Source organism: Oncorhynchus masou, chromosome 15 (genome assembly GCF_036934945.1).
Source record: "Oncorhynchus masou masou isolate Uvic2021 chromosome 15, UVic_Omas_1.1, whole genome shotgun sequence".
Taxonomy (NCBI): Eukaryota; Metazoa; Chordata; class Actinopteri; order Salmoniformes; family Salmonidae; genus Oncorhynchus; species Oncorhynchus masou.
Genome location: NC_088226.1, coordinates 2,101,604 through 2,110,752, shown reverse-complemented (window position 1 = coordinate 2,110,752; position 9,149 = coordinate 2,101,604). Strand labels below are relative to the sequence as shown.

The 9,149-nt window shown below is 44.0% G+C and overlaps 1 protein-coding gene across 3 annotated transcripts in view; it reads right to left on the bottom strand.

Moving 5' to 3' along the window:
• Positions 1–4,824, bottom strand: part of asb16 (ankyrin repeat and SOCS box containing 16) — a 26,512-nt gene extending 21,688 nt beyond the window's left edge. For all 3 annotated transcript variants that reach the window (XM_064987631.1, XM_064987632.1, XM_064987633.1), the window contains exon 1: positions 4,606–4,824. The gene's annotated coding sequence lies outside the window, so the exon portion shown is untranslated. The remainder of the gene's footprint in view (positions 1–4,605) is intronic.
• Positions 4,825–9,149: the final 4,325 nt, after the last annotated feature.

The following is a 9,149-nucleotide window of genomic DNA, read 5'->3' as shown; positions in this document are numbered from 1 at the left end:
GTAAGCTGTCACTTGAATGTGAATTTGATTTTGACGCATTCTGACCGCACGTTGGATGCCTTTCTACCTGATTCCCCCGGAGAATCTTGTCGCCTGAAGTGCTGTCATTTTGTGTGCTGTGACTATTCATTTCACCGGGAAAATATGCATGTCGGCCGTGTGGGGAGGAAAAACTCTGACGTGTTGGGAACTGGGACTGTCGCTCCCGCATCTCCCCAATTTGAATGAAGCTTCACTACCCATACTGCTACGGGTACATCCCATACCGCTACGGGTACATCCCATACCGCTCCGGGTACATCCCATACCGCTCCGGGTACATCCCATACCGCTCCGGGTACATCCCATACCTCTACGGGTACATCCCATACCTCTACGGGTACATCCCATACCTCTACGGGTACATCCCATACCGCTACGGGTACATCCCATACCTCTACGGGTACATCCCATACCTCTCCCATACCTCCTACGTGTACATCCCATACCGCTACGGGTACATCCCATACCGCTACGGGTACATCCCATACCTCTACGGGTACATCCCATACCTCTACGGGTACATCCCATACCTCTACGGGTACATCCCATACCTCTACGGGTACCTCCCATACCTCTACGGGTACATCCCATACCGCTACGGGTACATCCCATACCGCTACGGGTACATCCCATACCGCTACGGGTACATCCCATACCGCTACGGGTACCTCCCATACCTCTACGGGTACCTCCCATACCTCTACGGGTACCTCCCATACCTCTACGGGTACCTCCCATACCTCTACGGGTACATCCCATACCGCTACGGGTACATCCCATACCGCTACGGGTACATCCCATACCGCTACGGGTACCTCCCATACCTCTACGGGTACCTCCCATACCTCTACGGGTACCTCCCATACCTCTACGGGTACCTCCCATACCTCTACGGGTACATCCCATACCGCTACGGGTACATCCCATACCGCTACGGGTACATCCCATACCGCTACGGGTACATCCCATACTGCTACGGGTACATCCCATAGACAGTCATTCCCCTGTGTGAAGACCTGCTGGCTGATGTTTTGTATATTTTTTTTACTTCACAATGCAGTCTCCTCTAAATCATAGCTAACTACTGTATGTGCACATAAGGTCTTGTAAAACATGTATATATTAAAGAAGACTTCTGTTCAATAATACACTATACACAACTGAAATGGTCTCTTGATTTTCTTGTCTCTAATTTGCGGTCTTTGGAGTGATTGAGAATTAAAATGCATGAGAATGCACTTACTAATAGGAACAGTACATTTAAGTCATTTAGCATTTAGTATATATGTATATGTATATGTAACAGTATATGGAAAATCAAACATTACAATTAAATGTCCATTTAAATCCTGGCTTGATTGATCCACACTTGTGGTTTAATTGCATCGTGGTGGTGTGCTGTAATTAGGCACCGGTGTTGCAAGGTTTCATTGGAGAGGCAGAGTATCCTGCTGTTCATAGCCATTGTCCATGAATTGGAACTGCAAATCTTTTTCTCAAAGTTTTTAAACCGTTTTCTTGTCTTTCAGTCAACTAACACTATTTTAAACATTGATGGCGCTGATGAAACATGGTGTGAACTAAAGTATCAGCCTGAAGCGAATGACTTTAAACATTGTTGCCTGGAGCCTTCTGACTGTCCTTCTCTGCCATGCTCTTCTTTCTCCATGTCTGTCTTATTGCTATTTCCTCTGTCTCTCCTATCCCCTTCCTCTGGCTATGTTCCGGTCCAGCCTGTTTGCATTACAATTGTGTAGAGACTTTAGGGGAGGGATTTTCTGGGGTTTTAGCCTCTGTGGAGTTAAATCTTTCTTTCCAGCTGGGCCAAATATATTCATCCAGCTCTGTCTGGTGGAGCCCTGGGCGGCTGGGACAGTCACAGCCTGACAAATGGGGTCTTATCTGGGCTAAACCAGCAGGATGGAAGGCCCACGCCAAAACTTTCACCACCACCAACCTCTCTCCTCAGAGGAATCACTATACATCCAGATCAGCCTTACTTTCTGTACTACCCCACACACCCCTCCAAACTTCAATTGTAGACAGACTGACCTACAATTCAAATCACCTTGCATCCTAATTAACTACTCAATATTTACCAGTCAGCCAACATTTTCCCAAGATACATCAATGTTTTGCTCTTTTACACGACCATGTTCTTTTTCCTGTGGAACTTTTGGTCATATATCTCTTTTTCCTTACCTGAACATGTACTACCAGTAGGGGGCAGTGGCTCACCCCCCACTGCTGTGTTTTTCCTTACAGGCAGTGTTGGTGTGTATGTAAGACTTATTAAAGTCTCAGCTGGTAAGATCTGAGCTGTTGGAGGGTAAAACCTACTGTCGTTTGCACGTGTTCCAATTATATATAGGTGTAACAAGGTGGGTCTAGCCGGCTCAGGTCCAGTGCTGTACTTTGTATTCCCATGCTGAAACCAGATGTGTGTGTGTATACATACTACCGTTCAAAAGTTTGGGGTCCCTTAGAAATGTCAGTGTTTTCCATGAAATTAATAGGAAACATAATCAAGACATTGACAAGATTATAAATAATGTTTTTTAAAATCTTTATTGAAATAATAATTGGTGTCCTTCCAACTTTGCTTTTGTCAAAGAATCCTCCATTTGCAGCAATTACAGCCTTGCAGACCTTTGACATTCTAGTTGTGAATTTGTTGAGGTAATCTGAAGAGATTTCACCCCATGCTTCTTGAAGCACCTCCCACAAGTTGCATTGGCTTGATGGGCACTTCTTACGTACCATACGGTCAAGCTGCTTCCACAACAGCTCCATAGGGCTGAGATCCGGTGACTGTGCTGGCCGGCTCCAAAATATAGACAGAATATCAGCTGACTGCTTCTTCCCTAAATAGTTATTGTATAGTTTGGAGCTGTGCTTTGGGTCAATGTCCTGTTGGCATGGAAAATGGAGTGATAAGCTTCCTTCTTCAAGATCCCTGTTACTCTGTACAAATATCCACTTTACCACCACCAAAGCACCCACAGACCATCACATTGCTTGACAGATGGCGTCAAGCACTCCTTTATTTATTTTTTTACTACCTTTATTTTTTTAGAACAAATTCTTATTTTCAATGACGGCCTAGGAACAGTGGGTTAACTGCCTGTTCAGGGGCAGAACGACAGATTTGTACCCTGTCAGCTCGGGGATTCGAACTTGCAACCTTGCGATTACTAGTCCAACGCTCTAACCACTAGGCTACCCTGCCGCCTCCTTCAGCATCTTTACATTTTTTCTGCTTCTCACGGATGTTCTTCTTTCATCCGAACACCTCAAACTTAGATTTGTCTGGAAAAAAGTTATGGACAATCTTCCTCTGCCTCTGTCTGTGTTCTTTTGCCCATCTTAATCTTTTCTTTTTATTGTCCAGTCTGAGATATGGCTTTTGCTTTGCAACTCTGCCTAGAAGGCCAGCATCCTGGAGTCGCCTCTTCACTGTTGACATTGAGACTGGTGTTTTGCGGGTACTAGTTAATGAAGTAGCCAGATGAGGACTTGTGAGGCATCTGTTTCTCAAACTAGACACTAATGCACATGACCTCTTGCCCAGTTGTGCACCGGGCCTCCCACTCCTCTTTCTATTCTGTTTAGAGCCAGTTTGTGCTGTTCTGTGAAGGGAGTAGTACACAGCATTGTACGAGATCTTCAGTTTCTTGGCAATTTCTCGCATGGAAAATGTGAGGAAGGCAGACATTTTACGTGTCCCCAACCAATTGTTTTTTTGTTCATTTATTTGCTTTGTTTAACCTATTTTTCGACTTAATTTGTACATAATGTCGCCACTAACGTCTCTTATAACCGAAAATAACTTCTAGACATCAGGGCTGCGATTACTCACCACGGACTAGCAGAATCCTTTTTTCCATTCACCAGTCTGACGAGCCCGAAGTGGAGGATATACTGCTTCCTAGAGAACAGGCCCAGATCCCCATAATCTGCGTGAAGAGGAGGAGGAGAAAAAGGGGCCGAAGGGCGGGCTGCCTTCTGAGAATTCGTAGGCGATCGAATAAACCCCCACTTCTGTGTTCCAATGGCACGTTGTGTTAGCTAATCCAAGTTTATAATTTTAAAAGGCTAATTGATCATTAAAAAAAAAATTGCACCTGATCGAATATCTCTGGAGAGACCTGAAAATAGCTGTGCAGCGACACTCCCCAGCCAACCTGAAAGAGCTTGAGAGGATCTGCAGAGAGGATGGGAGAAACTCCCCAAATACAGGTATGCCAAGCTTGTTGCGTCATACCCAAGAGGACTCGAGGCTGTAATCACTGCCAAAGGTGCTTCAACAAAGTACTAATGTGATATTTCAGATTTTGCTTTGTCATTATGTGGTAATATTTTAACCATTTTAGAATAAGGCTGTAACATAACAAAATGTGGAAAAAGTCAAGGGGTCTGAATACTTTCCGAATGCACTGTGTATGTAATATAGAATATATATTGTGGCAAACCTCTTCAAGGTTAGGAGCGTTTGTCACAAACTAAGTGGTAAACTGTCACCAAATCACCCAAGAATGAGAGTTCTTTCGAACAGGACAGTACCTGTGTGTTTGTTTCTCCGTCCTGGTCCACCCAGGCGGTAGGCGAGGTCAAGGATAGCAGGGTTCGGTACATGAATCGGGTTCTCGGTAGGTCCAGGTCCAAACGCCAACAGGTAAGTCCAAAACAGTCCAGCTCATACACGGTAAATCCAGCCAATCTCTATTGTCTCTTTCTCTATTGTTCATAGATCCTTCCAGCACTCTCTTCTTCTCTTCCTGGTTTTCTTGACCCTTTATCTGTGGGTTGGCTCCACCTTCTGAGGGTTCCCCTTGCTTCTGGGACTTGTAGTTTTAGTGGTCGGCCATTTTGTGATCTAGTTCTGACAGGGGTGGCCATTTTAGTGATCGGGCAGAGCCCGTTTATTAGTTCTGCTCTCACATATCTGCCATTTACCACTCGACCCCCTTCTTTGCCACAATATATAGATATATATCTATCATTGGCTGAAACATCCACCCTTTAACCTCAAAACCCCCCTTTCTCTGCTGTATTGTTGGAGCAGTGCCACTCTCCTACTCCCTTACACTCCCCATGTTTTAATACTCCCTAATTATCTTCATCTAAGAGCTTATTATTTTTCATAAGCCATTATGTTATGAAAAAGAGTAATTAACTTACTTGTTCATTCTCCACAAGCGTATCAGTGACTCTCATTAATTATTTGATAAAATGTCAACACAATACTCTCCCCTGTGGTCGTTTTCTTTTCACTCGAACCCTGGGGTAGAGGAGGCCTTTTATCTCTGGTGGAAAAGGAAGTTAACTTTCTGTAATTTGCAGGGTGACTCATCATGATTGTGATTCACATGAATAACAGAACTCAGAGGTTTAGGGACTTATCCACTGACTTCTGAGTGAAAATGGATGACAGAGTACTTCACATTCCATGGCAGGTAGGGCTGAGAAGTGCCAGGTACCTCCTGATACGATATATATTGCAATTCACACAATTCTCTCTCTCTATATATATATTGTGATTCGATGTTCTAAACATATTGCCACATCTGCTGCAGAGAGATGAGAGAGAGCCATGAGAAAAGTGTTGATCAGGCAGGGAAATAAAAGTTGTGAAAACATGACGGCTCACTATTTAAAAAGAAGATGGAGAACAAGCTATAGGATGACAAATACAAAAGTTTTAGCGCCGGTACAGCCGACTAGCTCTAGCTAACGCAACCTAGCAAATAAATTGATACTTGGGAGTGAAATTATAGTGTGATAGTAACTTTTTAATATATTTTCATCACTAAATTGGCAGGTTATGAACACCCTCAGGTAGATGTCCACGCGTTTCAGTGTGAGGAGTTAGACAGCTGCAAGAGGATGAAATGAATTCCATTCTGCGGTGCAAATCTAACAATGCATACTGTAGGAAGACTACAATATCCTGTGGTTGGTTTTATGTAATTGCATTAGTATATGACTTTGGGTAAGGAAACTGCTGCTGCATCCTGTAGAATATCCCTGGTAGTTGGCTAAATGGAGAAAAATGAATCCACTCAGGATGGATAGCATTTGCTAAGTACAGAAAAGGTGGTAAATAATGAAGACTTATCTACTACCCAGGAGACGGCTAATCCCTGTAAAACTATGCTCATTACTTCAATGGGAAAGGGGAGATTTGCTTAATTAAGTCGTTAAGGAGCCAGCAACCCCACAGCTGTTTGGGACCACTGCAAATTTAATTTGAGAGAAATGTGATTGACTGATACTGGGACCAGAAATTGGCTTTGGCATTGTTAACACACCTTGAGGCCCTCAGTATTAGCAAGACAATTATCATTTTGCGCAGTTAAACAGGCCCACTGGGCTATATATGGACCAGCCCAACTGGCATTTGCCTGAAATTCCAGATGGCTACTCCGCAACTGATATTTGTGTCACTTCGTGTGTCAGGCTGTGTGTGTATCTCAAGTGCTCACAGACTTTAATTTTTACACTGAACAAAAATATCAATACAACATTCAATAATTTCAAATATTTTACTGAGTTTCAGTTCATATACGGAAATCAGTCAATTGAAGTAAATTAATTAGGCTCTAATCTATGGATTTCACATGACTGGGAATACAGATATGCATCTGTTGGTCACAGATACCTTTAAAAAAAAGAAGGAAGGGGTGTGTATCAGAAAACCAGTCAGTGCCTGTTGTGACCATCATTTGCCTCATGCAACATGACACATCTCCTTCACATAGAGTTGATCAGGCTGTTGATTGTGGCTTGTGAAATGTTGTCCCACTCCTCTCCGCTGTGTGGAGTTGCTGGATATTGGTGTGAACTGGAACACGCCGCTGTACACGCTGATCCAGAGCATCCCACACATGCTCAATGGGTGACATGTCTGGTGAGTATGCAGGCTATGGAAGAACTGGGACATTTTCAGATTCCAATAATTGTGCACAGATCCTTGCGACTAGGGGCCGTGCATTATCATGCTGAAACATGAGGTGATGGTGGTGGATGAATGGCAGCACGACAATGGGCCTCAGGATCTCGTCACGTGAAATTGCCATTGATAAAATGCAATTGTGTTACTTGTCCATAGCTTATACCATACCATAACCCCACCACCACCATGCTGCACTCTGTTCAAAACATTGACATCAGCAAACTGCTCGCCCACATGTCTGCCATCTGCCCGGTACAGTTAACCGGGATTCATCTGTGTAGAGCACACTTCTCCAGCATGCCAGTGGCCATCGAAGGCGAGCATTTGCCCACTGAAGTCGGTTACGACGCCAAACTGCAGTCTGGTCAAGACCCTGGTGAGGATGACGAGCACGCAGATGAGCTTCCCTGAGACGGTTTCTGACAGTTTGTGCAGAAGTTCTTCAGTTGTGCAAACCCACAGTTACATCAGCTGAAACACTGCTGCGGGGACTTGCTTCTATTCAGCCACAACAGCATTAGTGAGGTCGGGCAATAAGGCCTGGCTCGCAGTCGGAGTTCCAATTCATTCTAAAGCTGTTTGATGGGGTTGAGGTCAGGGCTCTATGCAGTCCAGTCAAGTTCTGCCACACCGATGTCGACAAACCGTTTTGCTTTATGCACGGGGGCATTGTCATTCTGAAACAGGATAGGGCCTTCCCCAAACTGTTGCCACAAAGTTGTAAGCACAGAATCGTCTAGAATGTCATTGTATGCTGTAGCGTTAAGATTTCCCGTCACTGGAACTAAGGAGTCTAGCCCGAACCATGATAAACAGCACCAGAGCATTATTCCTCATCCACCAAACTTTACAGTTGGCACTATGCATTCGGGCAGGTAGTGTTCACCCAGATTTGTGTTTTGGACTGCTAGATGGTGAAGCGTTATTCATCACTCCAGAGAACGTGTTTCCACTGCTCCAGAGTCCAATTGTGGTAAGCTTTACTCCACTCCAGCCGATGCTTGGCATGTGTATGGTGATCTTAGGCTTATGTGTGGCTGCTCGGCAATGGAAACCCATTTCATGAACAGTTATTGTGCTGATGTTGCTTCCAGAGGCAGTTTGGAACTCGGTAGTGAGTGCTGCAACCGAGGACAGACAATTTTTATGTGCTTCAACACCTGCCGGTCTTGTTGTGTGGTCTGTCACTTTGCAGCTGAGCCGTTGTTGCTCCGTTTCCACTTCACAGTAACAGCACTTACAGGGGCAGCTCTAGCAGGACAGAAATGTGATGAACGGACTTGTTGGAAAGGTAGCGTCCTATGACCGTGCCACGTTGAAAGTCACTGAGCTCTTCAGTAAATTCATTCTACTGCCAATGTTTGTCTATGGAGATTGCATGGCTGTTTTCGATTTTATACACCTTTCAGCAACGATGTGGCTGAAATAGCCAAATCCACTCATTTGAAGGGGTGTCCACATACTTTTGTATATATAGTGTATCATCACGTCACTCTAAGTTATATAACTATATGATAGTTATGATATCAACATTTGCTCATAAAGGCGCTTCCACCGACATTATTCGCATAATTAATTTTACCGAAACAAAAAGATCCCAACATGAACGAACATTGTCTGTTGACATTTCTAAAATTGTACTGGAATGTCATGTTTCCATCACACGTCAGGTAATTCATCCGCATGAAATGGTTGGAATGAAACGTGGTTACTGTCACAGACCCCACAAGGGGTGATGGGACCGACTACTGATAAAGAATTTGACTCACTTTATGCTCCACGCAAGGATCGATCATCAAAGCACTAGCGCAAAGGTAGGTCAATCTTCCGAATAGGCAAAAAAAAGTCCTAGTGGTAAGCCTATTATATGGATAATATAACTCAAATTTACCATAAAAGAGAATGAATCACACAGGCATGCAAGTTGTGTTGTTCAAGGATGCTGTGTTCAGGCGAAGATTATGACTACAGTAACTGCCCCTGTCATTTGTGGTTCAAGTGTGTAAACCCATCATTTGCAACGCGCCAAAACAACTTTCGCTGCGTAGGCCTAAAGAGCTTGAGCCGACATATCTACTTTACTTGTTGACATATCTACTTTACATGTCTCAACCGGGATGGTCCCACATTTGACGATGAATGTATATTTTTT